The sequence below is a fragment of the Chelonia mydas genome, chromosome 1 (assembly GCF_015237465.2).
Source record: "Chelonia mydas isolate rCheMyd1 chromosome 1, rCheMyd1.pri.v2, whole genome shotgun sequence".
In the NCBI taxonomy this organism is placed as follows: domain Eukaryota; kingdom Metazoa; phylum Chordata; order Testudines; family Cheloniidae; genus Chelonia; species Chelonia mydas.
In genome coordinates this window covers 118,136,339-118,157,990 of record NC_057849.1, presented here as the reverse complement: position 1 = coordinate 118,157,990, position 21,652 = coordinate 118,136,339, and the positions used below count along the sequence as shown (strand labels likewise).

The window sequence follows — 21,652 nt, the reverse complement described above, 5'->3', positions numbered from 1 at the left end:
CACACCTCCAAGCTCCAGTCCTCTTTCCTTTTTTCTCCTCCCTGACTGCTTGAAGGAGGGGGGGGGGAGTATTAGGTTCCTGACAGGGACTTAATTGACTACAGGTGCTCCAACTAACCTGTAGCCACCCTCCCTACTCTACAGGTAACCACGCCTTAATTAACCTAAGGCTTATATATTTCCCCTCTACCACTGGCCCCCTAGCCTTCCAGTATCACACTGGGAAGAAGAAAGATTGGTAAGAAATCTACCTTGAACAAAGACTAGCTTGTTAAGTTAACCTTAGCTACTAGAAAGCATATTTTACTTTTATTTGCTTATAACCATTTTTGTCTTTATTCGTTGTACATGAACTCACTTAAAACCCATTTTTCTGTTAATACATTTGTTTCACTTTGAATTGAAGCCAACCCAGTGCTGTGTTTGAATTGCATTGATTGTATACTCCAATTAAAATAAGTTGTGCTTTTGTCCCTTTAAAGGAGCAGCAAACCTTCTTACTTCTCTGAATGTTCCAGGAGAGGGCTGGACACTTCATGGCGGATGATTTTGAGGAAATTTGGGACTGGGAGTGTGTTGGGGTCACCCAACAAGTAGTAACCAAGGGTGGTGGAAGTCAGGGTGGGGATGTTGTTGGGTCAGAAGCGCTTAACTAAGGCTGCACAGCACACAGACACTCAGGGAACTGCGTGCTTGTCTGCTGGTTGTTGGTGTCCAGCTTGTGAGCCACAGCTGCAGAAAACTTAAGGCAGTCAGGGTTACAGGACAGGCAGTGACACAACCCTTATTGGTGTGGGTTGAACCCCACAATGTCATACTATGTTAGTGCCTTCGAGCCAGATTCTGACACTCTTACTCATGTTGGGTAGCAAATTCCTCCATGAGTAATCCTAATGACTTCAACAGGCTATTTGCGGAGCATGGTGTGACACTGACAGACCAGCTGCCAGCTCATCCCAAAGCCCAGAGCCTCACTGAACACTGACAAATGAATAGCTGGAAACCCATTGGGCTCACTTGTGTGTTAGCTCTGTTAAAACAGATGTTATGTTTATAAGAATGTGTTTAGTGCTTGGATTTTATGAAATGCTTGTGAGTTGCTGCATGCATTGATCTCGTCCCATCACAATTTTACCTCTGGGAGAAGGGAATAAAAATCTCTGACCAGGAAGAACTGTATCAGTTCTGAACTAGGAGTAAGGTGAATATTGTGATTTTTGGTGTAAGGGACCATCTGTCACAAAGGCAGGCTTGCCTGGATGGTGCAATAGATTGGAGTGCCCAAAGGGGACTGTCTGTGACTCCATGTTAAGGCTGTTATAGTGCTTGAGGAGTTCACACTTGATACTTGGTTGATGAAATCTAATTATAGAACACACAGTACATTTGGCATTTGTGCCCTGGTTTGTAACAGTCTGCCCTGAGGTTGGCACCCATGTTTGTGAGCCACTTGACACAACCTGAACTATGTACTATTCAGCATGAATAAGGGTGTGATGGGTTTCCCCTGGGGTGCTGCTTGGAACTGGGGAACCATTGACCCCCCTGACTCACCAGCCTGGGGTCTCTTCACACTGTATTGCTGAGGCAAGCCAGCCAAGCCCTCCCTCAGGCTTCAGACTGCACTTAATCAGCACACACACACAGGTAGGGACACACCCAGCTGCAGAAACACACACAGACAATGAAATCAGCTCTGCATGGGAAGGCTCAGTTAAGGATTTGCCCAGTACTCAAGTGCACGCCCCTGTCTAAAGGATACACCCAAAATTATACTGTCTTGCGCTACACAGAGAACTGTACAGTGTAGGCTCATGAAATTTGCCCCTCCCTCAATGTGGAGAGAGATATGCAACAGCTTTTTGCCCCCCAGTTATGAATTCCACACACTGGGTGTTAGCCAAAACAAAAACAAGTTTAATTACAAAAGATATTTAAGTGATTATAAGGGATAGCAAACAGATCAAAGCAGGTCACCCAGCAAATAAAACAAAAATGCAATCTAAGCTTAAGTTACTAAAGAAACTAGTTACAAGTAGTAGTTTCTCACCCTAAATGTTTCAGGCAGATTGCAGAGATTCTGGAAGGCCAGCTGCACTTGACTGCAGCTTAAAACTTCAGATATTTAATTCACAGGTGAGACAACCTCTCATCTGGGCTCAGTCCTTCTCCAACCACCCACTGTCCCTTCAGTCTTTGTCTTAGATGTCTACAGCAGTCATCTTAGGTGGGGATTCAGTGAAGAATGAATCATGATTGTCACTCCCCTGCCTTAAATAGGCTTTACATATGACTCGAATCCTTTGTCTTCCAGTGTGATTTCCACCGCAGGCAATGATCACATGACCCTGCAGCCGTAACTCTGAGTCTGTTTGCAGCATCCCCAGGAAGGCTTTCTGGGTGAAAGATTAGCCTCTTCTAAGACCTATTGTTTTTCGTAATGGCCCTTTCCAGCCAGCCATCTAGACCAGTGGTTCTCAAAGCCAGTCCACCGCTTGTTCAGGGAAAGCCCCTGGCGGGCCGGACTGGTTTGTTTACATGCCACATCCGCAGGTTCGGCCGATCGCGACTCCTGGTGGCCACGGTTTGCCGCTCCAGGCCAATGGGGGCTGCAGGAAGCAGTGTGGGCCAAGGGACGTGCTGGCCGCCCTTCCTGCAGCCCCCATTGGCCTGGAGTGGTGAACCGCGGCCACTGGGAGCCGCGATCAGCCAAACCTGCGCACGCAGCAGGTCAACAAACTGGTCCGGCCCGCCAAGGGGTTTCCCTGAACAAGCGGCAGACCGGCTTTGAGAACCACTGATCTAGACTGATTGTCTAGTGGGCATTCCCCAGGTGTAAACAAATTTCTAATAGATGCCTAGACAATATTGCTAACTTCAAATACCAAAATGATACGTGCTTACATATATTCAGTAAATCATAACCTTTCCAATGATATCTCGCATGCCTTATCTTGTATAAAATACATCATAGTTATGCCGTATTCATATCATTATAACATTACTATGAAGAATATGGGGGTGTAATGCCACAAAGGGTATCAGAATCTGGCACTTAGATGTTTTTTAAAGGTCTCTCTCACACAGAGGGGCACACTCCAATGAATATAGTAGCCTTTGAATGCCCTGCAGAGATGTTGAGAGGAGCAAAGCTCATTACAGTATGCATTGAAGAAAAAGAATCCAAAGATTCAAATTACAAGGCTATCATCACTATAATTGCCAGTTCCACCTGTGTCTCAGAAATGATGCAGATACTAGACTATGTTCCAGCACAACAAATTAGCTAATTAGTGCATTTGCCCCAAGAACAAACACATGGGCTCCAAGACATTTGACCTGAAGCCAACTGGGGAAGGTGGGGCTGGGATCCACACATAGAAGACTGAGATCATCTCAAGAACATTTTTCCCCCCTTTTGTAATTTTAGAGATGTGGCGATACTTATTCTTTGTGTTTCTTTGTATTTTTAATTTATAGCAAAAGTGCCTAGAGCCCTATTATTGTTAGGTGCTTTTTATGTTGTGTATAAATCTAAATAAATGAAAATAGTGTATTTGCCCCAAGAACTATGCAGTAATTGTTAAGTTAGTAAATATATTAGTCCTCAGTTCCAGCCCCACTCATGTACATTCTGAAATTTAAGCACATGTGTAAACATTAGTTTTCCTGTTGTACTCTTGAATTTTGTTACAATTTGAGCTAAGTACCTGTATCCTTGGTATGCTCTTTATTGAGGTAATGTTTCTATTTCCATCACCTGGTAGTTAATCTTTCATTTGTATTTACTGTGCTGTAGGTAACATCAGAAACTGTATCCTTTCTTCTGAACTGTCTCCCTGTAGAACAATGAGATAACATAGCACATTGTATTGCCATAGCTTCCATTTAAAAAAAAAATCTCTCACTTATTTCAAAGACACTTACTGCATTAGTATCTAAACAGCACTTTAAGAAAACATTAAGTAACCAGTCAGTCTATGGCGATTATCCAATGTCTCAGTTAGTTAGAGCTGTTGAAAATTTTCCAATGCGACATTTTTCTGTCAGAAAATGCCAATTTGCCAAAGTTGACTTTTCCATTGGAACATGTTGATTTCAACTAAATTCCAATAGAATTCAGGCAGGCTTCTGTCGAAAATCTGCCCGGGTTCCTGCCAATTCACCCTCCCATCTCCTCGATATCACACCTAGCAGGTGGGATAAGAGAGCTGAGACCCTGAAAGCTCAGGAGCCCTGGCTCCACAATCACCCAGCCTCCCAGGGCTTCCTGCTCCCTTTTAGCTGCCGAGGAGCTGAGAGGAAGCCTCAACTACTTTGAAAAGGCTGAAACAAAATGTTACTTTGACGCTTTCTAAAGGAAATTTTAGAACTCCCATTCCACGGGAAATTTCAAAATGTTCATTTCTTGTTCGATTTCAGAATGATTTTTTTTTCCAATTTGCAATTTGCCATGGAACAGAAATTCCAGTTCCCAGTCAGCTTTAATCTCAGTTTTGATTCAGCTGTAACTCATCCATAAAGGCAATTTATTACATAACTTTGTTTTCCTGTTACTTGGTGAACAAAGGATTAAAGTCAGCTCTGCTTGGCCATCTCATTGCACAGTGCTCAGGGGAAAGATTATAACAATGCCTATTTGGGAGGTAAAGGGCGAAGAATTCCTTTTGGAAGTTCAGAACTGGGTTGAACCCCAAAATGTTTATTTTTCTTCCTAGGGTAGTCAATGGGTATAGGTATAATTTAAGGCAGTAATGCAGGGAGCCTATAAGCCTCAAGGGCTATAAGACATTAGCTTAGCTAAATTGATAAAGGCCTAAGGCCCAGCAGCTAACCAGGAGTAACCCCAGGTCATAAGATGTCACAGGATAGAATGCTGTGATTACCTGTCAGCAGTGTAGTCATTACAAGATGACCATTTATACCAGCTTAAGATATTTTTAAGTTAGGAACATCAGCAGATGTCTGACCACAAGAATGCCATGACAACTAATGAACATATATGCTAATGAAGCTGAGGTAAAAGGCCAAGTAGTCTATGGGAGAAGGGCAATCCAACATTAGTAGAGCGTGGAAGTTCTGAAATGCCTACTGAATGTGCAATAGGCATAGTGGCATCAGTGTCACACGTTATAAAAGTTGTAGCCCAGCCTGCGTGCCTTGGGAGATGCCAGGATGATGACCACTGGTGGTGGTGATGAGGATAATGATGACTAACGCTTCAGGTTTTTCTGCAAGAGACTGCATGAGTATACGGATGCTCAGATGTTCATTTTATGTTAGCCCAACCTTCTTTGCTGGGTTGGAGTGTTTGTGACTTTGTTAGTTGTGCTCAATAAAAATGTTATAAGGACAAAATTCCTGTCCAAAATGTAATTGTCTCCTTCGTGCATGTTAGGGGTTCCCAAATTAATAATAATTTTAATAACTCTGGGCCTGGTCTCAGGACTAGACCTCCCAACCCACAGAATGTTAATTGGGATTTCTAATTGATCAATATAATACACAGTCAAGAGATCATGCAACATAGCCTGATGTATTTAGACTTATTACTGTATTTTCATTTGAGGAAAAAGACTTGCTGATTAGGTTCTTAATACTGAGAGACCATTTCCAATGGGTAAACCACTGTTTTAAGTGACCACTTTAAAATATCCTTAGTGATTCCAATATAACTTTATCTAAGCTTTAATAAAGGCCAACTTCAGGTAGAAAACGGCTTTTTTGCTGGTCTCTTGGATGGTTGCTTATGTCAGGTTTTGCTGTAAAATACAAAATATTTATAAATATTAGTCACAATGCATTTCAACTTCCACAGCCACCCATGTTTGCTTAACCTGCAGTAAAGTTCTGTCTAAATCAAAATGAGTTTACAATTAATATGTATATAAAGCTCTCAGTACACACTGTGCAGTACGATAAGTGAACTGTGCCAAAAAAAAATAGATTCCTACCCCAAAGAGTTTTGAGTCTAGGGGTAAAATGGGTACTATTCAGAAAAACAGAACAGTCTTGCCAGGACAGCTGAGCTACCAGCCATGGGTAGAGCAGGGACAGGAACAGACAACTGCAAGAGTAGTCTGTCAGAACTACCAGGCAGTTGGGAGTATCCCTGAAAAGGTAGTGACCTTGAGCAGACTAGAATGGCTGCTTTAATTAAGAGCCTATAGACCTGCCTTGGGGTCACCTGGTTAAACACTTGCTTGTGGATTGGCCCTTAGGACTCACAGGTAATTATCTCAGATGAGTCATCAGGCTCAGGACACTCATCACAAGCCTAGGTTTGGCCAACTTTGATTAAAACAAACACATTTTCAAGCCAGCCCACAATGACTGGCACATCTATGATGATTACATGTCTTTGTGTTTATGAAATTACTTTCATGTGACAATGGTAAAGAATCCTAGAAAGAATTGATTTCTTCTAACACTGAGCAAGGAACTCTATTATTATAATAAGAACATGCTACCCTGGCTGTTTCTCACAGTCTCTCTAGTTCACTATAAAATTCTACCTAGAACCTTCCCTGACTTCCTCCCCCTCCCACTTCCCCCAACTTCCCATTAGATTTAAAGAAACAGTACATATCTTCACAATAACAATCCACTTTCCAATATTTGGCATCACATGTAGAAAGGGAACAAGCAGGACTATAACCTGGCCAAAAAGTGTTTTTTAAATAAATATTACCAATAACTTGGAAACCATAGACTAACAAGACCCAGTCATTAACATTCGTTAAACACAATAAATGGAATGATCTACTAGTTTTAGAATTAAATAAATCCAGCTATTCAACCAGGAGAAGACATAATTAAGTCCCAATCCACACTTCAGTCAGTGCATTCAACCTGAATTTTGCACCAGGGACTGTAGAATTATGCTTTACTGCCCCTATGCCATTGGTCTAGCACAATCATTATAGTATCCTGTGTTGGTTGGTTGTTTTTATATTAAACTTATTGTGTTTTGCTCTGCCCCCAGAATTTCAGTGTGCTGCAGATTTTCATATTGAAAATACATAACTGTCTCACAGAAGCTAGTAGGGGAAAGATGGAGGTTTTGGCAGCTTGGTAGGGAACAGCTGGCACTTTGGCAGCAAGGAAGATCTACAAGTCAGTTTTGGTGGGATTTGAAACCCAAAAGTAGTTGAGTATTTGGTAATGGGAAGAGACACTTCACTGAAATCAGGAGAATGGGGAGGAGAAAAAGAAGTATCCCTATATTCATGAAGGGCACTTAAGCTCAAAGTTAAGCACATGTTTAAGTGCTTTTCTAAATAGGGATGGACCTAACGTGTGCTTCATTGCTTTCCTGAATTAGGATCTTTGATAGAAGTGAAGGTCATTTTAAATTTAGGGTGAGGTATTCCTCACGCCATCTCTAGCAGGTCTTGAGAGCAACTAGCCCCTTGCACTCTGCCTCAATAGCTGGCATAAATCCAACAACAGTGGAGAACTTGGATGTGTCTGCTAAAATGATCAGCAGTGAAATGGTAAATGTTGACATTTTAAATTGGCATTATGAGGTTTCATTAATATCTGATTTAGATTAAAAATTAAAATTAAACTAAATCCTCCTTCCCTGTATCACTAACTAGAAGGGTGTCTTGTAGCACTCTTCCAATCAGTGATCTGCCTCAGGACTCCAATTCCCAGCTGTTACCAGTGAAGACTGTAATAAGCTTTGTTTAAATTCATTATTCTATTACTTTTTAACAACTTTATTCTACTTTTTCACACCAGGATTCACGGTTTGTCTGGTGTCTTCCATTTAATACCTGAAGTATGATACATCCTCCTCCTCTCCCACAGCATTGTTTTGTGTAAAAAGTTTAATTTCAGGCTATATTTTTACTTTTATTTTAATATTCATTGGATAAGATTATATAAGGCAATTATAATTTTTGGTGGGTGATTAATAGCTGAAGTGAAATGAGTACATTCTTCTATAAAAACAAAAAATGTATCCTGGTCTACAGCAGGACAAAAAAAATTCAGCAAACCGCAAATGTTTTGTCTTTTAAGGTTTTGAAAACGTTATGCTTGGTTGGTTGGTTTGGGTTTTTTACTTTCCACTGTTACTTTGCAGGTTTGGTTTAAATTCGAAAGTGTTCAGAGCTGGGTTCAAAATATTAATTATACAAATGAATCCAGTATGGAAAATGAAGCATGTGTGTGTTTGCAAAATCAGGGTCCGAATGCAAAATCTGTATTTTTATATGCAGATGAGCATTTGTGCACACAAACTTATATAGTTTTGAAAATATGGTCTATAGTGACAACAGGGATTTTACTATCATTTGAGAGGAAAATGTCTGAATTTTCTGCATTGTGATTGTCTAAAATCATCCTTTCAGAATCTAATCCTAATGGCTTGTATACATTAGGGAACTTCATTGTGTTTAACTTTGTTATATGTGTTACTGATAAAACATTCAGATTTGTTATTTTGCTTGGTACATTGTAATAAAAAGTGGAAGTTGTGTTTTTTTACTTTTCCTTTTTTTGTCATCTTGGGGTTCATCTGGTTATTCTGAGTGTTCTCATGCAACATGGCAGGAATTCACACTCCTCTTTCAAGACAAGATTATTTTCCTCATTGGAGATTAACTCAGGCATAAATAGTTCCTTCTCCAAGAGAAATCTTTCTCAGAAGAACATGCATAGTAGGGTGTTGTGCCTATCCATGTACATAACAACTGCCTTTTTATATTACCACAACTTGTTCTTGACCCTGAACACTAGTTTGTTCTGTTAAGAAGGGCACTCTTCTGTGAAAGGTACACATTGTATAATGTAAAAAGAAAAGGAGTACTTGTGGCACCTTAGAGACTAACCAATTTATTTGAGCATGAGCTTTCGTGAGCTACAGCTCGCTTCATCGGATGTAGCTCACGAAAGCTCATGCTCAAATAAATTGGTTAGTCTCTAAGGTGCCACAAGTACTCCTTTTCTTTTTGCGAATACAGACTAACACGGCTGTTACTCTGAAACCTGTCATTGTATAATGTGTGCCCCTAGCAGTTTGTTTGTTGTTGCATATTTCTTATCAGAAATATCTGATTCACATATTTTAGTTGATTAATTCAATCTGTTAGGATCAAGAACCCAGATGGGTTCATTCAGTTAAAAGATAATAGGACAATTACCTCGTTCATTTGTTTGCAACCACAGCAATATATAAACAGTTTGTGTATATACTTGACTATTTTATGAGAGAGACAAGCTGAGTGAGGTAATATCTTTTATTGGACGAACTTCTGTTGGAAAAAGACACAAGCCTTCGAGCTACAGAGCTGTTCGTACCTGGGAAAGGTAACCAGTGTATCACAGCTATATACAAAGAGTAACAGATTGTTTAGCACAGAGGTGGGCAAACTACAGTCCACAGGCCACATCCAGCCCGCGGGACCGTCCTGCCCGGCCTCTGAGCTCCCGGCCCGGCCCCTCCCCCGCTGTTCCCCCTCCAATGCTGCCGGGCAGGCAGCGGAGCTGCAAGCTCCTGCCACTCAGAGAAGCATGGTAAGGTGGTGGTGCACGTGCGCAGTGGTGGGGGATTTGGGTAGTGGATCCCAGGGGGGCAGTCAGTGTACAGGGAGCAGGGGGCGGTTGGATGGGGTGGAGGTTCTGGGGTGGTCAGGGAATGGGGTGGGGGGGATTTGGATAGGGTGTGGGAGTCCTGGGTGGCCTGTCAGGGGTCGGGGCTGTGGATAGGTCGGGGCAGTCATGGTACAGGAAGCAGGGGGGGTTGGATCGGGGGTGGAATCCCAAGGGGGGGCAGTTTGGGACAGGGGGTCCCAGGAGGGGGCAGTTAGGGGATGGGAAGTGGGAGGGGGCAAATACAGGACAGGGGCCAGGCTGTTTGGGGGGGCACAGCCTTCCCTACCTGGCCCTCCATACAGTTTTGCACCCCAGTGTGGCCCTTGGGCCAAAAAGTTTGCCCACCCCTGGTTTAGCATAAATATCACACACCTTGTAAGAGACCATTCAGGGTTCAGTGGGCAATTAACACCTCTGCAATCAGGACAATGGCTATGGCTACACTAGAGAGATTACACAGCAGCACAGATGCAGCTGTGCTACTGTAAGCTTTTTAGTGTAGCTGCTCTAAATTGACAGAGCTCTCCTGTCGTCTTCATTAATCCACCCCCAATGAGCTATGTCCGTGAGATATGTCAATGAGCTATGTCCCACCAACATGGTGCTATCCACCCTGGCGCCTAGGTCAGTGTAACTTATGTCGCTCAGGCGGCTGGCATATTACCCCTGAGCGACATACATTACACTGACATAAGTGGTAGTGTAGACATAGCCAAAGGAGGGTTACAGATTGTTGTAATAAGACATAAAACCAGTGTGTCTACTGAGTCCATCGTTTTTAGTGTTTAGGAAAGTTATGAATTTAAGCTCCCAACCTCCTCTTTTGAAGGCATTGTGCAGGTTTTCATTGAGGATGAGGACTGAGGGGGTCCAATATGTAATAGTTTTGTGGAAAGTGTTCTTGCATATATAGTGGTCATGGGCCTGCAGAATTTATGAAGTATTTTCAAGGCTCCCAGTAGCTCTGGAAGCCCGAGGATATCTGGACCAATCTGATATGTTAGCAAGTGTTTTAGTTGTAAGTACTGCCACTTGGCTGAGGGTGACAGGTTATATTGTTGCTTTAGTGTTAGAAAAGAGAGAGAGCCCTCATCTTTGATTAACTAGAAAATCCACATGATACCCTTGCTCAGCCAGTTTTTCCAAATTATAGTGATTCCCCTCCCCCCTGCCCTCACTTTGCAAGTCTGTTTCCCAGACAGGTGCTATTCCCCCACCCAGTTACCACTGGGGAAATAGCTGGACTATGGAACTGGGAGATACTTCCTCCCCAGAAGATGGAAAACACAGATGGTGATGTGGCCAGAGGGCTGAATCACGAAGAGGATGCTACGGTTCCTGGACTGAGGCAGGTCTGCAGGAGAAGGTGGTAGGAGAGGCAACACCACCAAGAGAGGGCATACTGGCTGAGAGAGCTAATCCCCAAGACAACTCCATCACAAATTCCCATTCAGTTTTCACCCATGTGAGTATAAGAGTGGTAGCACTTAACTAATACTGGAACCAATTTGACATCTGAGACATGATAGTAGCATAATAGTAATTTTGTAGGTCTGGGAGCCCAAATCCCGCACCCACCCACCCCTGCGTGGCTATAGGGAGCTGGAGTTTAAGTGATAGCTGTGAGTGTTGACCAGGACCCCACAGAAAAGCTCTAATAATCTTATTACTTTTTCTAAAATAAGATGGAAGGATTTATACAGTGAGGCTGCTTAGAATAGAGGATCCTAAGCAGAATATTATCTTTTATTGTATTAACCCTTCCCCCACAGGCTCAGGGAGCGAGAATGCCACCTGTTTATATCACTAGTTATTTGAAAGTACTGGATTTAACTTTATCTTCACTAATTCATTAACATATTTGGTACTTTTATACCTAGATATTTGATTGCATCAGTTTGCCTATGGAAATTTCATTGAGAAAAAGGCCCGCTACATGACAACTGGGAGATTTCCAATAGTTCTGATTTTTCCCATTTCATTTTGTAACCAGATATTGCACTGGATGTTTGAATTAGTGATCGGAGGGCTGGAATAGTGGTTTCTGGTCTGGATATGTACAAAAGTGCAATGTCTGTGTATAACATCAATTTATGCTCCATGGAACCAATCTGTGTACCTCAGATATCTGGATGAGCCCATATAGCTATTGCCAGGGGCTCAGGAACCAAATCACAAAGTAATGGAGACTGCGGGCACCCCTACCTAGTTCTATGGAAGAGGCTAAGCGTATCCAAGGTCACCTTGTGATTCAAGAGGTTGGGTAAGAATATAACAGTTGGATCTAGGAAATATAGGTCCAAATTTTTGTAAGGTACAAAACATATACCTCCAACCCACTATATGAAAGCCTTTCTGCATCCAAGGCTAATATGGCTTGTGGTTTGGGGTCGTCATATTTCACTGCTATAATATCAAAAAGAAGTCAAAGGTTGTCAGAGGCCATCACGGTTCTGATAAACCCAACTTGAAATGGGTGCATGATAGAATCCAAAACCTTCTCCAATCTCATCACCAGAACTTTTGCTAATATTTTGATATTCCTATTAAGTGAAATTGGCCTATACTTGGAACTTAGTGTGGAATCCATTTTGACTTTCTGAGCAATCTTAACTTTTGTCTCAGTTTTCCCTCAGTAAAATTGGAACAGTGTTTACCCACTTAACAGGGTGTTGTCAGCGTTAACCCACTAATATTTGCAAAGCACTTTGAGATCCTCAGATGGAATGTGCTAGAGAATTCCGAATTATTATTGATATTTATTTATTCCTTCCCACATTTATGACCTATTGAGAGAAGTTAATATTACAAACTTTTTGAAACATCCAAACACATGATAAATTTTATATCAAAAGGACATTAACTACAATTATATATTTTCACATTCCCCTTTGTTTATAACATTGAAGCTTGAAAACATTTGTTTTCTAATTGGGGAACACAGTTTGTTTTTGTTTTGTTTTTTTTCCTGTTTCATGTCTGTTTTCTCCGCATGTCTGTGCTCCAACATTTTCAGTAAAGACCACATGAATCTGCACAGGTTTGAGAATAAACTGAGAGCTCAAAACACTGGCTGTTTTTGTGTGTGTCGTCTGTTTCATTTTAGAACAGAATAATGGATTTTTTTTAGAGTCGATAGTAGGCTCAGTCCTGCACTCCTTACTTCCACCTAGGCAAAACTTTCAGTGTCTTTAAGGCGCACATTAGTGGGTCTATTTAGTGTGTCTATTCCAGAGGAGTTTCTCAATAATACAATTTTAAGCTAGGTCAAATTTGGGGCTTATACTACTTGTCGGTGTCCCTTTTGTTTTTTTCCTTTGCCATGCTCATTCCACCTATCCGATAGCAGTAAACCAAAGAATGTCATTCGCTTTTCCAGAAGTATCATTAGGGAACAAAGACTTGCCAATAAAAACTACTGACAGTGCATTCCCCGAAATACTGATCAATGGCATGTTCATTTCTGAAAAAGCTGTAAATAGATGCCAGGGTTAGGTTGTGTGTATTCCTATGATGTGATGTATCAGGTATAAGAAGTGTTAAAAGACTCCTTTTGACTTAGGGCTTGTCTATGCTTAAAACTCTGCAGAGGCACAGCTATAGCACTTCAGTGAAGATGCTACTATGTGATGGGAGGGCTTCTCCCATTGACGTAAGGAATCCACCTCCCTGAGAGGCACAGAATTCTCCCATCAGCCTAGCACTGTCTACATCAGTGGTTAGGTCAGTCTAACTGCACCATCCAGGGGTATGGATTTTTCTCACACACCCGCTTTTTCTCCCCCCTCCCAAGCAATGTAGTTATACCAACCTAAATTCCTAATGTAGACCAAGCCTCCCATGTTTTGCATATGATTGTTTGCTTACCTTTTTAGATGTAGGGATTGGTGGCTCTACACACTTAATTAGCTTGTTTTTGAGCTCCACTCCTTTTTGTTCAATGTCAAACATTTTCTATGCTGCATAGTCTCAATCTTGTGAATGGAAAGGCCTCTGAAATATTTCCTTTTTTTTAAAGGAATACCATTGCTGAGGCCAGGGAACCAATGAGGACAGAAACAAACAGCTCTAGAAAATGGCTAAATGGCAGCAACTTGCTTGAATTACATTAACAAGGTATCTTTCCAATGTCACTGTGGAGCTGGGAGAACAAATTGCCAATAGCCCATTGATTTTTAACCCCGGCTAGATATTGATCTAACCCCAAGACAAAATGTCCAAAGAGGAAGCACTGTAAAACAAGAAATGAAATTAACCACATATCTAACATCTGCTTGTTCTTAAAATTCATACCCATTCGAAGTGATCCCTGCTGCTGCTCAAAAGTGAATGTCAGAACAACCAACCAAAAAACAAAGAAAAATGCATAACTGCATATTTGAACAAACTGGGGAGAGCAAATTAAATTATAGTGAAGTTATATTGTAATTTTTTTTGTTATATTGTAATTTAGCAAAGATACAGTAATAAGGGAGGGAGAGTGGAAGCAGCAAGGTGGAACAAAAAGGGGGTTGCTTCATGGAGGATCAGTCCATTAATGACTATTAGCTAAGATTGTCAGGGATGCTGCCCCATGCTCTGGGTGTCCTTAGCCTCTGACTTCTAGAAGCTGGGAATGGACGACCTGTTCTGTTCATTCCCTCTGGGGCACCTGGCATTGGCCACTGTCAGAAGACAGGATACTGGGCTCAATGGACCATTGGTCTGACCCAGTATGGCTGTTCTTATATACTATTTGCCTTTTAGCAGTGGCATCCCACTCCAGGCCAGCTAATCCATGACTCTGATTGGATCCAAGGTTGATCAATATTATCCTTCCCAACAAGGAAGATGTTAGTGGTTGGCGGGTGCTGTGAAATTGCTAACACAGAGGCCAATCCGCAGGGCCCAGCCCAGCAATCTATCAGCTGCTGGGATAATTGTGCCCTTTTTGTGGGACTTCCACGATACATTTCCTTAGCTTGTAAAGTCATATGTTAAGGCAGCATCAGGGACAGGAGAATAGGACTCTAATACTTAGCACCAAACCTTTTCAAAGCCCTGTACAAATATCAGTTAACCCTCACAATACTGTGAGGTAGGTGCTAGCGTGTTTAACAGAAATCAAGAGACCTGTCTGAGGCCACACAAGAAGTCATCAACGGGCTAGGATTACAACTCAGACATTCCTAATTTGTAGCCTCATGATCATTCCCCTAGATCACACTGCCTCCATATCTGTAGACCCCAGTCTTTCTCCCATGGAATCAATGGCAAAACTTCTATTGACTTCAGTGGATGCAGGATGATGCCTTTAGTGGGGGTACTTTAATCCAATGCTGTTTCAAGATCCAGCATTTATGGATTAGTCCATGTCATCAGCAAAGGCACATTGTTTATTGAAACTGCAAACAGGCTTTATACTGCAGATCATAAAACGGAGATTCAGCTGTCAGATTTCCTTACAGAATGTATTTAAAGTTGAAAGCTGAATACTCCAGCCTTATAAATCAGCAAATTTATTATCCAGTTATTTTCACTGAACCTTGAGAAGAAGCCATCTAGCAATGCAGTGGTGACATAATATATGGTATAACAAACCTCAGCCTGCAGGGCTGGGTGTGCATATTATTATTCAAATATATATTCTGGTAGTCCAAGAGGCTGTGTACTAGGTGATATACAAAAAAAGAGGTAAACGTGCCTGCCCCACAGAGAATACAATCTAAGAAGACAAGCAATGTACAGAGCTTGGGGAAGAAGGAAACAAGATCTATATTGTTTTATACATTTGCTGTTTTATTTGTATAAGCATTGACTTCCCCACTGCCCACTCCAATTAGCTATAAAGTATCAACTGATTTTTAATGGGTATCACAGTAAAAGAGGGACATGCAAAAGAGTTGAAGGAAGAAAGGTGCTTCCAAGCACGAGAGGCTAGCATGGAACAAAGAGATATAGATCTATACGGAGAAAGAAAGGGACGGAATACATGATGGTATCATGTAGCGGAATACAAAGATTCTGGGTTGTTGTTTTTTTTAAAAGGCCAGAATGGACCATTGCGATAATCTAGTGTGACCTCCTGTATAACACAGGCCATAGGACTTCCTTGAATTAATTCCTGTTTCAAGTCCAATAGTTGTGCTTGAACTAAAGCATATCTTTTGGCAAAACATCCCATCTTGACTTAAAAATTTCCAGTGATGGCAAATCCACCACAACTAGAGCTGTTCAGAGAAAGGTATCTGTAATTCCATTTCATGGTGGATTTTGGTATTTCCCATTACATTTTCCAATTCAGACTGAAATCCAATTTTTTTTTGAAATTTTCTGCAAAAGGGAACAGAATCCCAGCTCTGGAGCAGTCTGCCTGTTTGACTATCCTGGAGCCATGGACCTTGAAAGTCCTGAGGTCCCTGACTCAGAGGCAGTCTACCAGGTGGGCTGCTCTGCTCCTGGAAACTTGGGCTCCCCATCAGCTGACTATCAGGAAACCTAACAAGTTTTGAATGGCCTGCCTGTGTTCTGTCAGATCGTACCATATCTGCAAAACAATTTGATTTCCACAAATTGGCAAGCTCTGACCAAAAAAAAATTTGAGGAATTTTTTGAACCAGCTCTAACCACAATCCTTGCTAAGTTGTTCCAATGGTTACTTATTCCCACTGTTCAAAGGGGTTAACAGACTGATTGGCATAATTCCAGGATAGTTATCCATTATCCAGGAGCCTGTGTTTCATATTCAGGTCTCCTGTTTGTTTGCCACTGTAATAATGCGTGGTGATCTCTTTCATTAGCATCCTTTCATTTCCTATGGACCTTCTCTTAGGCTGTGAAGAGCAAAAGTGTCCTAACTAATCAGCTGTCAGATGTGGCCAGGCTGCAGCACAGGAAGGCAGCAGTGGTAACATGAGGCTCTGAACACTGAGGGTTATTTTTGGATTCCTATTTTGTTTTTTCTCTGTAAATATAACTAAACAGCTGGTTATGTGCTGTGAATAATTTCCCATGCAAATTCTTCACAGGATGATGCGTATGGTCCTCTTGTAGTCATGAATGTACAAAATAGAGGCATATCTGTAAGGGCACCCATTCATTAACAAGAACAGGATATATGTGACTTGAAGTCTCCATGACAATGTTTAAAATAGCTTCCCTTATACTACAGGCACATAAAATAGTATTTAGGGACTATGATTTATGCAGTATGGGTCTAATCCAAAATCTACGGAGACAAATTGGACTTTCTCGTTGACTTCAGTGGTCTTTAGATCACAATTTATGATGTTTTGGTAACAATTAAGCACTTAAGGTCTGATCCTGCTCCCGTACAATTCAATGGCAAAATTCTCATTGACTTCAAAGGTGCTGGATTGAGCCTTTAAAGTTAAGATCTTGGAAAGGCTGTTGTATATCCGCCCCAAGAAATAATGTGAAACAAAATGCTTTGAGAATGTCATTTATCTCTGACACCACCTCCTTCAGATCAAACTCAACATAGCTAAAACAGAGCTCCTAAACTTCCCCCACAACCCTTCCTTCTACCTCCATTCTTGATCACTGTGGACTGCACCATCATTCTACCTGTCTCTCAGGCCTGAGATCTGGCCTCATCTTCAACTCTCAGACCTCTTTCTAGGTCCTCACATCCAGCCTATTTCTAAATCTCATCAAATCTTTCTGCATAACATCTCTAAAACATGGCTTTTCCCATCCATCCACACAGCTAAATCTCGCATCCAAGCTTTCATTAACTTGTCTCAATTAGTGCAACATCCTTTTCTCTGGCCTTGACAAATGCAGTCTTGCCCACTGATATCCATTCAGAATGATACTGCAAAAATCATTTTCCTAGCTCGTTGCTTTGACCATGTCACCCCCTCTTTGCATCCCTTCACTAGCTCCCCCGTTTCTGTTGCATCAAACATAAGCTACCTACATTTACTCTGAAGGCTTTTCACAATCAAGCGCCACCCTACATATCATCCCTCAATTGCTATCAAGATGTCAACTCTCTAATCGGCCCATGATGCCAGCCTCCATCATCTATTTGTTAAATTTTTGAACAAGCACCTCCATGCTTTCTCCCATGCTGCTCCTCATGCTTGGGAGAAGTTTCCCTAAACATCTGCAAAACTAGTTCATTATCCACCTTCAAATCCCTCCTTAAAATTCTCCTTAGGTGTAATGCCTACAAAAAAACTTGACAATAGTTAACCTGCTAGTGTGCTGAGCCCACTGCCTATCATGCTGAGCAATGTTTTCTTGTACTCCCCTGTTTGCTGTCTCTTGTCTTATACTTAGACTGTAAACTCAGATTGGGTCAAGGATCATCTTTTTGATCTGTGTATGTACAGGGCCTAGCACAATGGGCTCCATGACTAGGTCTCCTGGGTGCTATGGCAATACAAAGAATAACATTAATAATTACCAGAAAGTGCCAAGTGCAGGGAGTGTTCAGTCATCATTATACTTTTACTTCAAAGGTGGATTATTGCCTTCTTTAAAATATGAATAAACCTTTTAAACTAATCTCAGTAATACCCTAAATCTCTTTAGTGCTCTGAAAACTTTACATTTACTGTATCTGAAGAAAAAATGGTAATTAGCTTAGTAAAACTAATTGCAGTATCCTGTAAATTCTGTAAAATGTTTAATTTTTTAAAATCATAAATAAAATTTAAAAGATTTTCAATGTGCTTTATTCTTAACCATTAAGGGATTTGGGATTCATGGTATCCATTTAATAAATAATCTGATCTGAAAGAGGTAATTTGTCATAGCCAGAGAAAGTGCTTACTAAAAAAAAAAAGCATGACAAGTTAATTAAATAAAGCTGAATATACTGTATACTAAAAATAAGAATATGCATTTGTTTTTTGTTTTAATAACGTTTGATGCCTGGATAATCAAAGCACAGAAGCAATTTTATAGACTAAAGAAAGGAGGGAAAAACTGGCAATAATTAAGATATGTTTGTATATTTTATGCTTACAGGATGTGATCTTGCGTTCCTTGTACACCCTAAACTCCAAGTGAAGTCATTATACAATTGTATGGTTCAAAAATTAAACCAATTTTTTTTAAATGTTACTCTTTTCATATAATGCCTAACTCTGCAAACCTTGCTGAGGACTAATGCAAGATCACACAAAAGATTACCCATATGAGTAAGGAGTGTAAGACTAGTCTCGTAGGCCCTGTCCTACAAAGACTTACAAATGTGCTTAACTTTACTACCTTGAAATCAATGGGACTACTCATGGTAATAGTAAAGCATCTATCTAAGTCTTTGCAGGGCTTTAGAATCTTTTGTTCAAAGGGATTGACTTTGCATACACTTATACATATAAGTAACTTTGTTCATTTGATACCAATGTGTGTAAGTGTTGCAAGAGCTGGCAGATTTGCCAGCTCATAGAAGGCCTGATGCTCCTGGTGCTGAGCCTCTCCCAAAAATTACTGTGTACCCATAACACTCATTGATACCTCTTCAGAGGAGCTAGTATTGCCAGCTCCAGGCATTCAAAAATCACAGTTCAGGCCCCCCCAAAACCATGAGATTGCCTTAAAAAAATCCACACGTTTTTAAAACAATACATTTTGTGTTGTGTTATTTGCTTTCTAATTTTTGAGCTTCCAGGGGTCTCATTTTAAGGCTTTCTCCACAAACATGGTGGCTAGAAACACTTTTTCTTTTTCTATTAAATAAAAGATGAGATTCTTGTGTAATCACATGACCCAGGAGCTGGAGCTTTAAGAAAAACTGCATCTGTCAGGAGAACCGCAACCAAATCATGAGCGTTGGCAACAGTGGACCCTGAGCCCAGCATACAAGTTAGCAACATTCCACTTGTTTACCAATCTGAATTTTTATATTTTTATTTCTATATTAATTGCTACAAGACTAGCTCCAAATAACAATTCTGAGGTTACTGTGTGGTTATGGCATTCTCTTAAATAATAATGATTAATCTTTCACAATCTAATAATTGAAAATAAAATATTTTTGCCAGCTCTCTTCCCTTAAGATCCTTTGGGGCAACTCCAGATTAAAGGCTTGATCCTCCAAGCACTTAGTACCTGCTGTAGTCCCTCTGAGACTTTGACTCAACAAAAAGCATGTATTATATGAGTTGTATTCCATCTGTGCCAGGTCCCCTGCTCCCATCCTGGCTCCCTGACAGCACGGCTCTTTCAAGCTGTGTTGCACTGTCTGTCTCTTGCTGCTGCCTCTGAGACACACCTTTCCAAGGAAGTCACCCCAGCATGGAGACAGTCACATAAAATGTAATGCAGCGTTGCAATGGATTAACCTTATATAACCTTTCTGCTGGTCTCCAAACAGACTGTGACCTTCAATCCCATTTCACCCCTTCTTATGTCATAGTTCCAAGCACTTGTGAAGGGCTCTCTACAGCATCTGGTGGGGGATAGAAAGGGGAAGAATGATGTGGCTGAAGTCACTGACTCTCCTGCACGTACACATATACACATCCAGAGCATATCAGAGATCCATGCAGAAGGTTCTCTCCACACTGGAAGTAATATGAGAATGGGATTAGGCCCTTAGAGCGGAAGGTATAATGCATTTTACTGTGGGAAGAACAAAATTAAAAGATGTCTATGCCCCAGCATTGAAGTCAGTGGGAATTGCGTCCATTTTTTTTTTATTCCAGGACTAAATTTGGTCCATTGTTCCAGATTAATGAGCCAGATGCTGACTGCCTGGTGTGCTTAATTCTGCTCCATAAAATCCACATGCAGAGAAGGAAAATGGAGTAGAAGTTTTCCATACCAATGCTCGTTCCCACAAACCTATGGAAAAGCCAAAGAACAAGGACTGGGGCTCTAAATTTGTGCATGCATATTCCCTGACCTGGCGTAGCTATATGCACATACAGCCATACACACAGATTATTTATGCCCCTAACAGGAATAATTTGTACAGGGAGAGAAGATAAATCAGTGACAAGAGCAGAATAATGAGGTGTCTACAAGTGTATTTGTCATCCATTTTGGTGGAATTTAAACAAGGAGATATAACTTGACCTCAAATCCTCTTTCTATTATTACTAAAATTAGTTTTATACTCTTATAAAGGTATTCAGAAAACAGCTGAGGCATTAATATACACCAAAATTCTCTTCTGCTGCCTACTCTTCAGAAGTTCAAGCCACAGACTGGAGAAGGGAATTTTGCCCCAAATGTCAGCATTTTGTTACAGTTGTAAACATGCTCAAATTAATATTTCATTTCTATCTGTTTGGTAACCAAATCAAGTTTCCCTTCCACCAACATACTCCACAGAGTATGAGTAAATGTGGACTGAAGTAAAGTGAGTCATGATGATGATAAAATAATGTTGTTACCTTTAAATGTCAGCTATTATTCTATGCTAAGATCTCTCAACATTGTAGTCCATAGAAAGTTAAATGGGAGAGCTCCACTGCACTAGACAAACACAATAAAAGAAATTATCTCCAAAGAAACTACTTCGAGCCTTTCTTTTCCTCTAAGACAGCATTAAAGAGAAAACAAATTCCATTATTAAGTGCAAATGTAACGTTAACCTTCATAACAGTGTCTAATGTACTTGAGGAAAAGGTCAAAACATTTTCTGTTGTTGTTGTTGCATGAGGATCAGAAATGTCAAACCCTCCTCGCTGTATGCTTCACACTGGCCTCCTGATCCTTCTGATCAATACTGCAGCAACACCAACACAAACTAGCAGAGGTATGAGTCAGTATTCTTTTATTATGACAATAAGAACATGATTGCTTGGCAAACTGCTCTTGTTGCTGTTGCTATAACAGGAAAGCATATAAATGGCCAGTCCAGTTACCTAGGGGCCGTGCTCTGCAAAAACCACAGGCTCAAATTTCAGGCCATGAGCCAGGTTGTGAATCATTTACACGTATGTAAATCTGGTATCATTCCCCTGACTTTAATTAAGGACTTGTCTACAGACAAAAATTGTACCACTTTACCTATACCCACCCCGCCCCCAAGTGTGAACCGTATGGAAAGGGGAATAAACTATCCTGGTATAAGGCATCTTTATTT

At 40.9% G+C, this 21,652-nt stretch overlaps 1 long non-coding RNA gene across 1 annotated transcript; it reads left to right on the top strand.

The window, feature by feature from the left end:
• The first annotated feature begins 204 nt into the window (after positions 1 to 204).
• LOC122463981 lies at positions 205 to 14,014 on the top strand. Its single transcript, XR_006287786.1, has 3 exons — positions 205 to 238; positions 10,802 to 11,068; positions 13,622 to 14,014. It is a non-coding gene; the product is annotated as an uncharacterized LOC122463981 (long non-coding RNA).
• The last annotated feature ends 7,638 nt before the right edge of the window (positions 14,015 to 21,652 follow it).